Here is an 18,065-nt window from a genome sequence, read left to right on the forward strand (position 1 = left end):
CAGATTGAATAGGTATGGTGAAAGGATACAACCCTGACGCACGCCATTTCTGACTTTAAACCACACAGTATCCCCTTCTTCTGTTTGAATGACTACCTCTTGATCTATGTACAGGTTTTTCACGAGCACAACTAAATGGTCTGGAATTTCCATTCTTCAAAATGTTATCCATAATTTGTTATGATCCATACAGCCGAATGCCTTTGCATAGTCAAGAAAACACGGGTAAACATTTTTCTGCTATTCTCTATTGTTAGCCAAGACCCAACTGACATCAGCAATGATATCCCTCATTCCGCGACCTCTCCTGCATCCAGCTTGAATTTCTGGCAGTTCCCTGTCAATATACTGCTACAGCTGCTTTTGAATGATCTTCAGCAAAATTCTACTTGCATGTGATATTAATGATATTGTTTGATAATTTCCACATTTGGTTGAATCACCTTTCTTGGGAATAGGAATAAATATGGTTGTTTTCCAGTTGGTTGGCCAGGTTTCCAAATTCCAAATTTCTTGGCGTAGACGAGTGAGCACTTCCAGTGCTGCATCCATGTGTTGAAGCATCTCAGTTGGTATTCCATCATTTCCTGGAGCCTTGTTTTTCACCAATGCCTTCAGTGCAGCTTGGACTTCTTCTTCCAGTACCATCAGTTCCTGATCTTATGCTACCTCCTGAAATGGCTGAATGTGGACAAGTTCTTTTTTGGTATAGTGACCTGTGGAATATACTCAAGGTTGTACTTTGGGTTTCATGGACTTGTTCTAATTTTCTTCAGTTTCAACTTGAACTTGCTTATGGTCAATTGATGGTTTGCTCCACTGTGTATTCCTTCCATCTTCTTTTGATGCTTCCTCTGTCATTTAATATTTTCCCTATAGAATCCTCCAATATTGCAACTTGAGGCTTGAATTTTTTCTTTAGTTCTTTCAGCTTGAGAAACGCTGAACATGTTCTTCCCATTTGATTTCCTAACTCCAGATCTTTGCACATGTCATAATAATACTTTACTTTGTCTTCTCGAGCCACTCTTTGAAATCTTCTGTTCGGCTCTTTTATTTCATCATTTATTTCTTTTGCTTTAGCCACTTGACATTCAAAAGCAAGTTTCAGAGTCTCTTCTGACATCCATTTTGGTCTTTTCTGTCTTTTTAATGACCTCTGGCTTTCTTCATATATGATGTCCTTGATGTCGTTCCCCAACTTGTCTGGTCTTTAGTGTTCAATGCATCAAATCTATTCTTGAGATGGTCTCTAAATTCAAGTGGGATATACTCAAGTTTGTACTTTGGCTTTCATGGATTTGTTCTAATTTTCTTCAGTTTCACCTTGAACTTGCATATGCGCAATTGATGGTCTCTTCCACATTTGGCCCCTGGCCTTGTTCTGACTGACGATATTGAGCTTTTCCATTGTTTCTTTCTTACAGATGTAGTCAATTTGATTCTTGTGTATTCCATCTGGCAAGGTACAGGTGTATAGTCACTGCAAGTGTTATTGAAAAAAGGTATTTGCAATGAAGAAATCATTGGTCTTGCAAAATTCTACCACGTGATCTCTGGCATCATTTCTATCTTCGTCATTTATCATGATAAACAGAGAAAAGATGGACGTTATCAAGGATTTCATTTTACTTGGATCCAGAATCAACAGCCATGGAAGCAGCAGTCAAGAAATCAAAAGATGCATTGCGTTGGGCAAATCTTCTGCAAAAACCTTGTTCAAGTGTTGAAAAGCAAAGATGTCACCTTGAAGACTAAGATGTGTCTGACCCAAGCCATGGTATTTTCAATCGCCTAACATGCATGTGAAAGCTGGACAACAAATAAGGAAGACTGAAGAAAATTGATGCCTTTGAATTGTGGTGTTGGAGAAGAATAATGAATATACCATGGACCACCCAAAGAATGAACAAACCTGACTTGGAAGAAGTACAACCAGAATGCCCCTTAGAACCAAGGGTGGCGAGACTACGTCTCATACACTTTGGACATGTTATCAGGAAGGCTCAGTCCCTGGAGAAGGACAGCATACTTGGTGTCATGGATTACACTGTGTCCCCCCAAAATGTCTGTCAACTTGGCTAGATCATGATTCCCTTGTATGATTGTCTACCATTTTAACTTCTGATGTGATTTCCCTAGGTGTTGTATATCCTATCACTATGATGTAATAAGATGAATTAGTGGCAGTTATATCGATGACATCTGCAAGACTAGATAGTGTCTTAAGCCAATCTCTTTTGAGATATAAAAGAAAGAAGCGAGCAGAGAGACAGAAGAATCTCACCAAGAAAGCAGCACCAGGAGCAGAGCGTGTCTTTTGGGCCTGGGGTCCCTGGGCCTGAGAAGCTCCTTGACTAGGGGAATGTTGATGACAAAGAATCTTCTTACAGAGCTAACAGAGAGAGAGCTGACACCCTGAATTTGGACTTGTAACCTACTAGACTGTTAGAGAATACATTTCTCTTTGTTAAAGCCATCCACCTGTGATATTTCTGTTATAGCAGCAGTAGGTGACTAAGACACTTGGTAAAGAAGAGGGTCAGCGAATAAGAGGAAGACCCTCGACAAGATGGATTGCTACAGTGGCTGCAACAATGTGCTCAAGCATAACAACGATTGTGAAGATGGTGCAGGACCGGATAGTGTTTCGTTCTGTTGAACATAGGGTGGCTATGAGTTGGAACTGACTCAATGGCACCTAATAACAACAATTTAGGAGCCCTGGTGGCACAACGATTAAGAGTTTGTCTGATAACCAAAAGGTCCACAGGTCAAATTCACCAGCCACTTCTTGGAAACCCTATGGGGCAGTTCTTCTCTGTTCTGTAAGGTTGCTATGAGTCAGAATCCACTTGATGGCAAATTTAGCATATTGATGAGTATACATAAAGCCTTTCTTGTATTAACTTCGTATATTATTCTGTTTTACATTTAGTTTTTTGAATCCATAATCTTGTCTCATTTTAAATTATGCTAATTCAAATTTGCTAATTCAAATTTGCCAAAATAAATCAAGACTTTAAAGTGGGAGTCTTGTTAGCTGTGTTTTATGAATGGGCAGTTTGTAGGTCTGATCTAAAGTTTTTTCTTGAATGAATCATGAAACAATATAAAACAGTGTATCTCTGATGGAGATCAATATCTGAAATGTTATAATCTTAACTTATCTCTTCCTTCTGAGGATGCCTTGACAGCCATGTTTGGAAGGGTTTCTTCATACTGTGGTGACTTGTGTGTTGCTATGATGCTGGAAGCTATGCCGCCAATATTTCAAATACCAGTAGGGTCACCCCTGGTGGACAGCTTCAGTGGAGATTTCAGACTAAGAATAGGAAGGAAGTCCTGGAGATCTACTTCTGAAAATTAGCCAATGAATCACAACAGAATATTGTCCTATATAGTGCTGGAAGATGAGCCTCCCTCCCCCTCCCAGATTGGAAGGCACTCAAAATACACAGTGGCTGCAACAAAGACCTGGAGCATACCAATGATTGTGAAGATGGGGAGGACTGGGCAACGTCTTATTCTGTTGTACATGGCTTGCCATAAGTTAGTGTCCACTCAAAAGGCACTAACAACAACAACAAGGCCAAAAGAAAAGACTCCAAGAAATCAAAACTTTTTCATTTCTGATGCATCTTTCTCCAGTCTTTTCTTCTGTACCTTAAAACTGTCACTTCTGAGCAATCTTCTCAACAGTACCTCGTTTTTGGCTAATCTTATTTTTAACTATCTGAGATTTTAAAGTGCATATTTCCTATGCTCCTGTTCAAGTCCTTCCAAATAATTTAAAGCCTTTTTCCTGAGTAAGAAAGAGAGATCTTAGATACCCTGAAGGGAGGTGCCTTAGTTAACTAGTGCTGTTATAACAGAAATACCACAAATGGGTGGTTTCAACAAAGAGAACTTTATTTTCTCACAGTTTAGGAGGCTAGAAGTCTGAATTCAAGGTGCCGGCTCTAGGGAAAGGTTTTCTCTCTCTCTCAGCTCTGGGGGAAACTCTCTCCTTTCAACGTCTGTGGGCCTGGTGTTCCTTGTAGATCTCCACGTGTCTTGGTATCACTCTTCCCCTGGGTCTAGGAAGCTCTCAGCACAGGATCCTAAGGATGCGCTCTGCTCCAGGCTCTCCTTTCTTGGTGGTAGGAGGTCCCTCTTCTCTGGTCACTTCTCTCTTCTTTTATCTCTTGTAAGATAGAAGGTATGACTCAAGCAAGGGTGGTTCATTCCACCCTAATTCTCATTAACATAACCTAATCATGCCTCATTAACATAATGGACAACTCACTTCCAAATGGGACCATAACCACAGGTATAGAGGCTAGGGTTTAAAACAAATAATTACATCAGATGACGAAATGCAGGACAACCACACAATACTGGAAATCATGGCCTAGCCAAGTTGACATAAATTCTTGTGGGACGCAATTCAATCCATGACAGGAGGGAACTGTTTTAGGGCAGAAGAATCTTTCAGTAGCCTTTAAATCATCCCACAAAAGGAACTGCTTGTCCCATCCCCTCAAGTATGTGTGCTGGATTCAAATCCTGTCTCCCATTAAATGATGTGTGCTTCAGCAAAATCCTTTTTCATGCTCAATGTTTTCAGTTCTGTTCAGATCCAAAGACTGTGCCTGAAATTCCACACTATACTGCTTAATCTCAATTTAGCATAAGATAATTTCAAATAATTCTAGAAATTTATCATGTCCCATCTGAGTCTTCTCTTCTTTTGGCCAAATATCTCTGGTCCCTTTAATCAGTCTTTATCAAGCAACAAAACTTTTCATTTTCTCATCCTCCTCCTTATTCTTTGATCAGTATATTTCCAGTTATTAATACACTCAAGGTGTGATGACTGCAAGATAGCGCAATATTTTAAAAAGCCAGTTGCTGTTGAATTGATTCAGATGCACAGTGACCTCATGTGTGTCAGAGTAGAATTGTGATCTATAGGGTTTTCAGTGGCTGATTTTTCTGAAGTAGATGGCCAGGCCTTTCTTTTAAGGTGCCTATGGGTGAACTGAAACCAAATTATTATTTTAGCCCAGTATAAGTTTGTGCTTAAGAGCAAGGCCTTGGACACAGAGAGAGCAGGGTTCGAACCTTTATCCCACAACTTTGTGATTTGAACAAATCACTTAACTTCTGTCAACCTCAATTGGTTTTGTTTTATTTTTTCATCTTTAAACCAGGATAATGATAACTATATTATTTTGTGATGTGAGAATAAAAGGTACTCTACTCTAGCAACTAGTAACTACCAGAACCAGGTTTAAACCCATCCTAATTGACCAATAACAACTTGCTGTAGTAACCAGTAAGCCAATCAATGACAGCCCCACACTTCTTAAAAACAGCCCATAAGTGCACAATCAGCCAGCTTGACCTCATAGACAAATGTAGAACACTCCATCCAACAGCTGCAAAGTACACATTCTTTTCCAATGCACATGGAACGTTCTACAGAATAGACCACATCTTAGGCCACAGGGCAACCCTCAACAAAATCCAAAACCTTGAGGTAATATCAAGTATCTCTACTGACCACAACACCATCAAGGTAGAAATTAACAACAGCAAGACCAAGGAAAAAATTCCAGTTACCTGGAAACTGAGCAATACCCTGCTTAAGAACCACTGGGTAATGGAATAAATCAGAGATGGAATAAAAAAATTCCTAGACTCAAACAAGAATGAAAATATATCATAACAAAAATTTTGGGACACAGCAAAGGCAGTGCTCAGAGGTTAATTTATACCAATAGATGCACACATCAAAAAAGAAGAAAGGGGCAAAATCAAAGCATTAGCTACACAACTCGAACAAATAGAAAAAAAAAAAAAGCCCAAAGCCAGCAGAAGAAAGGAAATAATAAAGATCAGAGCTGAAATAAATGAGATAGAGAATAGAGAATAGAAACAATCAACAAAACCAAAAGCCAATTCTTTGAAAGGATAAACAAAATTGACGAACTGGACAAATTGACAAAAGAAAAACAGAAGAAGATGCAAATAACCCAAATGAGAAATGAAATGGGGGATATTACAACACAATCACTGGAAATAAAAAGGATCATAACAGAGTGTTATGAAAAACTATATTCCAACAAATTTGAAACCCTAGAGGAAATGGACAAATTTCTACAAACATGCTACCTACCCAAACTAACACAAAATGACGTTGAAAATCTGAACAGACCCATAACAAGGGAAGAGATTTAAAAAGTAAAAAAAAAGAACAAAAAACTCCAAACAAAAAAAAGCTGTGGCCCAGATAGCTTCGCTGGAGACTTCTACCAAACATTCAGAGAAGAGCTTATACCAGTACTATACAAACTATTTCAGAATATAGAAAAGGGGGCAATACTTCTGAATTCATTCTATGAAACCAGCATAACCCTGATATCAAAACCAGGCAAAGACACCACACACACACACACACACACACACACACACACACACACAAATTACATGAACATAGAAGCAAAAATTCTCAATAAAATTCTAGACAGTAAAATTCAGCATCATATCAAAAAAAAATACACCATGACCAAGTAGGATTCATACCAGGTATGCAAGGATGGTTCAACATTAGAAAATCAATCAACGTAATCTTCCACATAAATAAAAGGAGAGAAAAGAATCACATAATCATCTCAACTGATTTAGAAAAGGCATTCAACAAAGTCCAACACCCATTCCTGATAAAACTCTCAACAAAATAGGTATAGAAGGGAAATTTCTCAACATAATAAAGGGCATCTATGCAAAACCAATGACCAACATCATTCTTAATGGAGAAAGGCTGAGAACATTCCTCTTCAGAACAGGAACAAGACAAGGATGCCTTTTATCACCTCTCCTATTTAACGTTGTGCTGGAAGTCCTAGCTAGAGCAATAACACAAGAAAAAGAAATAAAGGGCATCCAAATCGGTGATGAAGAAGTTATACTGTACCTATTTGTGGGTGGTATGATACCATACATAGAAAACCCAAAAGACTCTATGATAAAACTACTGGAACTAATAGAAAGATTCAGCAAATTGGCAGGATACAAGGTAAACATAAAAAATCAGTTGGATTCCTATACACCAATAAAGAGAATGATGAAAAGGAAATCATGAAAACAATGCAATTTGTAATAGCCCCTAAAAAATAAAATTCTTTAGAATAAATCTAACCAGGGATGTAAAAGACCTATACAAAGAAAACTACAAAACACTACTGCAAGAAACCAAAAGAGATCTACATAAATGGAAAAACATACCATGCTTGTGGCTAGGTAGACTCAACACTGTGAAAATGACAATTCTACCCAAAGCAATTTACAAATAAAATGCAATTCCAATCCAAATACCAACAGTATTCTTTAAAGAGATAGAAAAATTTATCATTAACTTTATATAGAAAGGGAAGAAGCCACGAATAAGTAAAGCACTACTGAAGAAGAAGAAGAAAGTAGGAGAACTAGCACTACCTGACCTCAGAACCGACTATACAGCTACGGTAGTCAAAACAGCCTGGTACTGGTACAATGACAGATATATTGACCAGTAGAACAGAATAGAGAATCCAGATGTAAATCTATCCATCTATAGTCACCTGATCTTCCTCAAGGGCCCAAAGTCCATCCAATGGGGAAAAGACAATCTTTTTTAACAAATGGTGCTGGCAAAACTGGATGTCCATCTGCAAAAAAAATGATACAGGAACCATACCTCACACCGTACACAAAAACTAATTGAAAATGGGTCAAAGACCTAAATAAAAAGTGAAAAACTATAAAGGGCATAGAAGAAAAGAATAGGATCAATGCTGGAGGGAGGCCCTAACACATGGCATTAACAGGATACAAACCATTACCAACAACACACAAACTCCAGAAGATAAGCTAGATAACAGTGATCTTCTAAAAATTAAACGCTTATGCTCATCAAAAGACTTCACCAAAACAGTAAAAAGAGAACATACAGATCGGAAAAAAAAATTTTGGCTATTACAAATAGACAAAGTTCTAATCTCTAAAATCTATAGGAAAATCCAACATCTCACAACAAAAAGGCAAATAATCCGATTAAAAAATGGGCAAAGGAAATGAAAAGACACTTCACCAAAGAAGATATTAAAGTGCCCAACAGACACATGAGGAAATGCTCATGATCAATAGCCATTAGAGAAATGCAAATCAAAACCACAATGAGATACCATCTCGCCCCGGCATTACTGGCACGAATCAAAAAAACAGGAAATAAATGTTGGAGAGGCTGCGGGGAGTTCGGAACTCTTATGCACTGCTGGTGGGAATGTAAAATGATACAACCATTTTGGAAAACGATATGGTACTTCCTTAGAAAGCCAGAAACAGAAATACCATATGATCCAGGAATCCCACTCCTAGGAATATATCCTAGGGAAATAAGACTCGTCACACAAAGACATATGCACACCCATGTTCATTACAGCATTGTTCACAATAGCAAAAAGATGGAAATAACCTAGATGCCCATCAACAGATGAATGGATAAAAAAACTGTGGTACATATACACAATGATGAATAACAATGATGAATCTGTGAAGCATCTCATAGCATAGAGGAATCTGTACAGCATTATGCTGAGTGAAATAAGTCAATCACAAAAGGACAAATATTGTATGAGACCACTACTATAATAACTCATGAAAAGGTTTACACACAAAAGGAAAGAATCTTTGATGGAGGGGAGCAGTGGGGATGGAAAAACACTAACTAGACAGTAGATAAGTGGTAACTTTGGTGAAGGGTAAGACGGTACACAATATTGGGGAAGCCAGCACAACTTGTAGAAGGCACGGTCATGGGAGCTCCATGGACACATCCAAACACCTTGAGGGACCGAACTGCTGGGCCGAGGGCTCTGAGGACCATGGTCTCAGGGGCATCTAGCTCAACTGGCATAATGTAGTTTATGAAGAAAATATTCTACATTCTACTTTGGTGAGTAGCATCTGGGGTCTTAAATGCCTGTGAGCAGCCATCTAAGATATTGCACTGGTTTCACCCCTTTGGGAGCAAGGAAAAATGAAGAAAAATAAACATATAAGGAAAAGATTAGTCCAAAGGACTAATGGACCACATCTGTCACAGCCTCCACCAGACAGAGTCCAGTACAGCTAGATGGTGCCCAGATACCAGCACTGACTGCTCTGACAGTGATCACAAAGGAGTGTTCTGGACAGAGCTGGAGAAAAATGTAGAACAAAATTTTAACTCAGAAAGGAAGACCAGACTTACTGGCCTGACAGAGACTGGAGAATCCCTGAGAGTATGGCTCCCGGACACTCTTTTAGCTCAGTACTGAAGTCACTCCCGAGGTTCACCCTTCAACCAAACATTAGATAGGCCCATAAAATAAAACGAGACTAAAGGGGAACGCCAGCCCAGGGGCAAGGACAAGGAGGCAGGAGGGGACAGGAAAGCTGGTCATAGGGAACCCAAAGTCAAAAAGGGAGTGTTGACATATCGTGGGGTTGTTAACCAATGTCATGAAACAGTATTTGCACTGTTTAATGAGAAACTAGCTTGTTCAGTAAACCTTCATCTAAAGTACAAAAAAAGAAAAAAAACCCACAATAAGATACCATTTCACCCCGACATTTAAAAAAAAAAGTCCATTAGCAACAGTCCACTGCATTGACCACACATCTGAAGGTCAGTTGATCAACAACTGTCTCACTACTATTAATCAACCCCTTATTTTAATACTCCTACTTCTGAAAGTGCCCCAGTCTTTGAATTTCATGCTTTCCAAAGTCCTATGTAATATTGGTTGTCTGCTTTGCTCAGAGGCACCACAGCTTGTAAGCACAGCTCTGCTTTGTTTAGCAGTAATTTCAGCTTTTTGTTTCAGATGTGGAGGGGTGGCCACTTCCTTCTACAGAAGGATAAACTTAGATCACACATGAAAAGTACTTAGCATAGTGTCTGGCATATAATAAACAATAAATGTGAGCTATTACTTGAGGATATAATTCTACTGATGTCCTCTCAAGTTACTTTGGGGCCCTGGTGGCACAGTGGTTAACAGCTGTGTTGTGCTATGGCTGCTAACCAAAAGGTCAGCAGTTCAAATTCACCAGCTGCTCTTTGGCAACCGTATGGAACGGTTCTACTCTGTTTGTCCTATAGGGTCATTATGAGTCAGAATCAACTCGATGCCAATGGGTTTGGGTTTTTTTTTTAAGTTAGTTTGGCTCTTTTGACAGGAAAGCAGGTCATCCTGGGTAGGACGTTGAGGTAAACACCCACACACATATTGGACATATTTGGGGCTCAAATTCAAGGTCAAATTTGAGGCCCAGAGGCAACTAGAGAGGAATGACAAAAAGGGAAAGATGAACAGAAGAAAAACAAGTCAAGACAATAGTGCCAAACTGGAAGTGTGTTTGACATGACCGTACCTTGTCCTGTCATATTCTGGTCTGGTTCATGAGGCTGCTGCTAAGAGTAACCCCATTACCCTATTTAATCACCATGTCAGCTAAACCCCAGAGTTTTTACTATAGGAGCTGCTGATAAGCCATCCATCCCCATTTGTGTTTGTTAGTTGGCCCTCCTTGGTCCCACTAAATTTCATCTTGCTAAATTTGATCTAATGCATCAGTTGCGTCTATACCAGAAGATGCTTTCAACATACATTGGAGCAGGACAAGGTTTTAGACGTTTTTGCCCTTGGAGTTTTAGTGGCATAGTGGTTAAAGAGCTCAGCTGCTAACCAAAAGATTGGCAGTTCGAAACCACCAGCCACTCACTGGAAACCCTAGGGGGGCAGTTCTACTCTGTCCTATGGGGTCACTATGCATCAACGGGTTTTGGGGGGGTTAGACTGGGGTTATGAGATTTGGGAGAAGAAGATGCCATTTTCATCACATCATATTAAGGGAACATATTTTCAACATGATTTATCACTGTTGATGTTGACCTTGATTACCTGGCTGAGGTAGTGGCTGTCAGATTTCTCCATGATAAAGTATTCTTTTTCCCCTTTCCATAATGTACTTTTTAGAAGGGAGTCACTATACACAGTCATATGATTCCTCGATTCTGATTCTGACAGATCCACTCACCATTGACAGTCTCCATTTGATGATCTATCTACTAGAGTTTTATTGGATTTTTTTTAGGTCAACATAACAAAGGAAAAACATGTACTTAGCTCAGATCATGAGCAGAGAATATAACAGAATAATGGAGGGGAGAACCCTGAAGAACAGTAACATACTTAAAGAGTGGGACATTGTGCTCCCCTTCCTTGAGGATGGAGTATCTACATAAATTATTTGGAATTCTTCTGCATGGGAGATTTATCTCTTCTCTCCCATTCAATTATTTATATCAGAATGGGCTCATGGATATTTATTTTATACTTTGTGTTATAATCCAATACTATATTATTTATTTATTTTCTCAAATTGTTTTGGGTTCAACCATTGGGAGCTCTTTTGGTTGGCTTCTGTATACCTTCATCAATATCGTTTTTTGTTTATTTTGTTGTTTTTTTTGATCTTTTGTTTTTAGCACTTCCTTGCCTTGTGGCACTACAAGATGCTCCTGTCTCACTTGTATATTTCTTGCCACAGTTGTAGAATCAGCTACTTCTCCACAGAGCCCTGGTTAGTTTTTACTGGAGAATAGAATTAGAAACCAGGATCTGAATTCTAGGTGTGCTCATTGCCTCTGGGGTGTCATTTCCTTTAGCCCTTCTCAACTGAGAGAGCAAAGAAATATACTGAGTGTGGTGAGTGAGTTTTTACCACAATCATAAGGAAGTGCACTGATCAGCCATTTAACATTTCCTGTTAATCAGCATTTTTGTGGAGGCTGTAGTTCTCCTCCCAAAACACACAGATAAAATGTATGTGTAAGATATTTTCTAATAATGATAGTTTCCTTTTACTGAATGCCCAGCTCTGCACTAAATGTTTTTGTAGTCCTTATATAATTTGGTTTAATTTAATTTAATTCTTCTAATGGTTCCATAAGGAGGATACCTTGCTCTCATCTTGCATGTAACAGAGTCTCAAAACTGGTATTTTTAACAGCTGGCCATCAGCGTTCCTTTTAGGGAGAAACTGTCCCTGGGGAAATGTCTCAAGGGATCCTTGAGGTGTATGTAGGGTGCAGTGAGGCCACTGAGGCACTTCTGGAGGGAGATGGGGAAACAAAGAGATGATACACTTCTCTGAAAGGGAAGATAACAGAAACTGAGAGTGTAGTCAAGTAGGAGAGGGTAGAGATACAGGCTGAGAGAGCAGAAAGAGAGGGAGATGTAACCAAACCATGTAGTGGGAGGTGGGAGCCAGCAGAGAAAGGTAGCCAGGGAGAAATTCCCAGGGAGAGCGTAGCTGAAAGACTAGAAAAAGAGGAATTCTTCTATTGAATTTAAGCTTTGTCATGTTGCTGCTATTTAAGCCAATTCCATTGCTAGCTTGTACCATCAGTAAAAGTCTCTTATACACAGAGCCTAGGAGTGGTGGTATTTTAGGGAGAGAAGGAATTGAAAAGGTGCACGGCATGGGAGCAAAGACACATAAAGGCACACATTCAAGTTCAGTAAAATTAGGATCTCATCCTCAGAAAGACTGGGTGTGATGTAGGTTGCCCACTGCATGTGGTTGGGAGTTCAACCCCATTCCATTGGTATTTCAAAGGTCAGGGCTACTCCTGTTTACATCTAGGTGAAGAACAGGAAGCCAAGTCTTGGAGAGTGTCACTTGTCCCACATGTTATTCTGATTCCCACAGGTCCACTTGCCATTGCCCATCTTCCTTTGCTGATCTAAGCCCATCCACTAGGATTTTATTTCATTTTTCTAGGCTGACATAACAAAGGAAAAAATGTACTTAGCTGAGACCATGAGCAGGGAATGTAAGAGAATAAAGGAGAGGAACACCGTGAAGAATAATATGGTGCAGAGTGAGGAGAACCCTGATTCAATTGCTATTTTTCTCATTTTATACAAAAGAAAACTAAACTGCCCTCTCCTTTGTTTAGTGGAGATCCTCTGGTAAACACTCTTCCTTGTTAATGTGCTTGAAACACTTCAAAAATACAGTAAAACCTGTGAAAGCCAGGACCTGTGTAAGGTAGAAACCTGTCAGAGAAGGAAAACTCCAATATTTTCCACTAAAACAAGAGGTAGAAGAGACTGCACCCTGTCAAAGGTGGAAAACTCACGAGACCTGGAAAAACTAGGCAGTCCTATCAAGTTCTGGCTCTCACAGTTTTCACTGTACTTTAAAATGATAAAACACCTGTTGCTTGTGATCTTTGGCAAGTAGGTCACCAGGTCTTTCTTTCAAGGCATCTCTGGGTAGATTCAAACCAACAACCCTTTAGTAGCACAGTGGTTAACCATATGCACCACCTATATTACTCAGCCATAAAGAGAAATGAAGTTCTCATACATACGACTACGTCGATGAACCTTGAAAACATTATGCTGAATGAAATAAGTCACAAAAGGACAAATATTGCATGATCCCACTTCAGTGAAATATCTAGAATCAGCAAATGCACAGAGACAAAATTCGATAGTGTTTACTAGGCGTGGGAGCAAGGGGAAGGGTGGAGAGCTATTGCTTATGGGGTACAAAGGTTTTTGAGGGCGGAATGAAAAACTTTTGGAAACGGTAGTGATGGTTTCACAACATGGTGAGTGCATTTAATGTCACTAAACTATACACTGAAGAATAGTTAAAATGACAATTTTTTGTACATGTATTTTACCAAAATTAATTTTTGTAATTAAAAAAGGAATGTACACATTTTCTCATTTTCGAGAACATATTCTTCTTGAAGAATGTAAGCTCCATGAGAGCAAAGACTGTGGCTGACTTGTCCATCACTTTAGCATCAGCATCTAGTACTGTGACTAACACATACGTTAAAAAAATATGTACTTGAATAAATAATCACAAAATATGTTCATTATAAATATGAACATATTAAATATCTATCTTCAAAAATGGATTCTTTATAAATAGGACTAGTGTCATATTCATTCTTATAATCTTCATGTGGCTTGGCATTTCTCTTCTCCCGTCTCTGTTTCTTGCATGCTTATTTAATCTCTTTTATATCTCAGAAGAGATCGACTCAAGACATGCCCTACACTAATTCAGTCTTATTAATATAGCAAAGATAACCCATTCCCAAACGGGATTATGACCACAGGAATAGAGGTTAGGATTTACAACACATATTTCTGGGGGACACAATTCAATCCATAACAGTGACTTTTCCTTCTTCTTCTCTTCCACACCCATGGCCAAGGAATACCCCCCCATTTAAAAAGATGAATCAGACAAACCATAAAAGCACAATGTTATGTGGCCAGTTCAGCTGTCTAAGAGAGGGCCAGAAACTCCCGCTTTAATCAACTGATTAATGGAAAATATATCGTAGAATATGAAAGAGAATGCTCTTTTGCTTAGAATCTAGTGCTTTAAACCAGGGCTTCGAACCAATTCTTCTCAGTTAGTCATGGCCAAGAAAATGAAAATTTGATAAGTAGGTAGAAAACCACCACAGAGAAGGGTATCATGGAAACCAAAGCTTTTTCAAGAAGGAGGGGGAGGTCAACATTGTTGAATGTTGCTGAGAAGTTAAGATGAGGACAGAAAAGTGTCCATTGGACTTGGCAATGTGAAAATCATTGGTGACCACAATAAAGGTCATTTCCATGGTGTGTTGGGGCTGTATAAGGCAGGTTAGAATGAATTCAGGACAAATGGGAAGTGAGGAGTTGGAGACAGCATATGTACTCTATGGATGATGTAAAGTCGACTTTGAAGTGGATATTAAATGTGGTGCAGTGGTTAAGAGCTACAGCTGCTAACCAAAAGGAAATGGAACAGACCCGAATTTTCTGTGCTGGTTTTCTACCTACTTATCAAAATTTGGGTAGGCCAGAACAATAACTGGAATGGAAAAAGTTACAGGTCGAAGCCCTGCTGGAAACTTAATCTCCCTCTTAGAAAACAAGGGCAACATACATGTTGCATAGTAACTAAATCTCTTGCCTCTCAGATTTTGAGCAGAATCAGAAACAGTGATATGCCACTCAAAGATGGCAGCCTACTGCACTACTTTGAATGTGTGTCACTCTCCACAGTCCTGCTGATAATTCAACCCAATGCATCAGGCTCCTGCAAGGGCTCACTATGCCTCTTCCGAGTCTCACTTTCCAGGGTTTCGAATCATAGTTTTTTCCATCCCAGTTATTGTTCTGGACCACCCAGTTTCACTGCATTGGCCATGACTGACCTGGTTCTAAGCCCTGCTTTAAACCAAGTATTATGCAAGTATGAATAAGCAGGGTGACTATCAGCGGAAAAAGCAGGGTCTCTGGCTGCCTTTTCAATGTGGTTTGTAAATAGAAATGTTAAAAAGAAACATTATTTGATTTTTTATTGATCTTTATTAAGCATGTGGGGTTGCCACGAGTCAGAATCTACTTAATGGCAAGGTGTTTGGGTTTTTTTTTTTATGATGTATATACTTTGAAGGATGATAAAAATATATTCTGTCCATATAGGTAGAGCACACAGTTAAAATAAATATTATTTCCTCATAAATGTTCAGCAACCAGATGGTTTTATGTAAACACATTTTAGCTTCTTAGCTTATCAAATGTCATTCACCATCTATTGGACAAGGATGAAATTAAACTGTAATATTGCCACCAAGTAAGAATGCTAGATAAAATACAGGGCACCAATTACATTTGGATTTCAGATAAACAATGAATAATTTGTATATGTGGGACATATTTCTGTTAAAAAATTAATCATTATTCATCTGAAATTCAAATTTAACCTGTTGTCTTGTATTTGTATTTGCTAAATCTGGCAACCCTACCATGAAGACAGATTTCACTGGCAGAAATTTGAAGCTTTCAATACATTTTTTAAACAAACATATAGACTTTAATACCAAAAAACCTAAACCCATTGCTGTCGACTCTGACTTATAGCAACCACAAAGGACAGAGTAGAACTGCCCCATAGGGTTTCCAAGGAGCAGCTGGTAGATTCGAACTGCCAACCTTTTGGTTAGCAGCTGTAGCTCTTAACCACAGCACCACATTTAATACTTACTGCAAAGTCAACTTTACATCATCCATAGAGTACATATATTGTCTCCAACTCCTCACTTTCCACTTGTCCTGCTTTCATTCTAACCTGCCTTATACAGCCCCAACACACCATGGAAATGACCTTTATTGTGGTCACCAATGATTTTCACATTGCCAAGTCCAATGGACACTTTTCTGTCCTCATCTTAACTTCTCAGCAACATTCAACAATGTTGACCTCCCCCTCCTTCTTGAAAGAGTTTTGGTTTCCACGATACCCTTCTCTATGCTGGTTTTCTACCTACTTTATCCAGCCACTAATTCTGGTCTCCTCTGTCAGTCCTTCTTCTCTAACTCCAGATTTTGGAATTCTTTAAAGTTCCATACCAGATTCCCCTTTCTTCTCTCTCTACTCTAGCAATTTTCGCTAGACATTTCTGTGAGGATGCAAATGTTCTATTTATATACTATCCAATATGGTAGCCACTTGTGACTACTGAGAATTTGAAATGTGGTTAATGCAAATGAGGAACCGAATTTTTAATTTAAGTTAATTTGTATTGCAACATGTGGCTTGTGGTTACCATATGGGACACCACAACCCTAGAATATCTTACTAGGTGAGCGATTCTTGGCTTTACGAACCATCTTTATGCTGATGATTCCCTGGTTCTTACCTGCAACTCTCCACAGGGCTTCAGGGTTATGTCCATCTGTTAAGTTGGATGACTCAGAAGACTTAAATGATCATTTGTGTGTCCCAAACTGTTCTTTTCCTAACTACCACTACCACTTTATTCAGAGATGGGCACCACCAGCCACTCTGTTTGTTGAAGCCAAAATGAGAGTCACTCTTAATTTTTCCCTTTTCATTACTATTCCACATCCAAACCGTAAGTACATGCTACTGATTCTATCTCCAAATTACATCTTGAATATGTCCCCTTCCTTCCGTCTCCACTTCTACCACTTAGTCCAAACCATTGCCATTTCTTGCCTGGGTGACTTGCAATAGTCCTGCTTCCTGAGCCCAGATCCAATCCATTATTTACACTGCTTGACCTTTTCAAAAACATGAATTGGATCATGACGCTTTTCTGCTTAAAATTCTTCAGTGGTTTGCCATTGCTTTTGGAATAAATCTAAATTCCTCATCTTGATTTCAAGATTCTGGGCCCTGCTTGCCAGGCCAACCTCACTTGCACTGTGTTTCCCTTGGCCTCTACGCTCTAGTTCCTCTGGGACCACCATGTGGTCTGTGGCCGCAGAGACTTTGCACTTGCCGCTCCCTCTGTCTGTAATCTCTCCTCCTGGATGACCACCTGGCTGGTCTTTTCTCATGTTTTATTCTTAACCAGGCTTTGAATCAGTTCACTCCAGTTTGAAACCCTGTTGAGAAGTTGTGTTTCTAACAAGTTTCCAGAAGATGCTAATACTGCTGGTTAGGGACAGGTTCTGAGAATCACTGGTGGAATGAACTGATTTAAAGCCCTGTTCTTGACTCTTAATACCTCACTTTATCCAAATGGGTTAATTTCCCTTTTTTTTTATTCTCTGTCTCAGCATCTGTTTTCTCCCTTATGGCTCTTCCCATCTGTTATGGATTGAATTGTGTCCCCTCAAATATGTGTCAACTTGGTTAGACCACGATTCCCATATTGTGTGGTTGTCCTCCATTTTGTGATTGATGTAATTTTCCGATGTATTGTAAACCCTAAACTCTGCCTGTGGTTGATGAGACAAGATTGGGTAATGATAAACAGGATTAGGGTGAGATGTAACACCCTTACTCAGGTCACATCCCTGATACAATGTAAAGGGAGTTTCCCTGGGGTGTGGCCTTCATCACCTTTTATCTTACAAGAGATAAAAGGAAAGAGCATTGAGCAGAGAGTTGGGACCTCATACCACCAAAAAAGCAGTGCTGGGAGCAGAGTGTGTCCT

Source organism: Elephas maximus, chromosome 1, assembly GCF_024166365.1.
Source record: "Elephas maximus indicus isolate mEleMax1 chromosome 1, mEleMax1 primary haplotype, whole genome shotgun sequence".
Lineage (NCBI taxonomy): Eukaryota > Metazoa > Chordata > Mammalia > Proboscidea > Elephantidae > Elephas > Elephas maximus.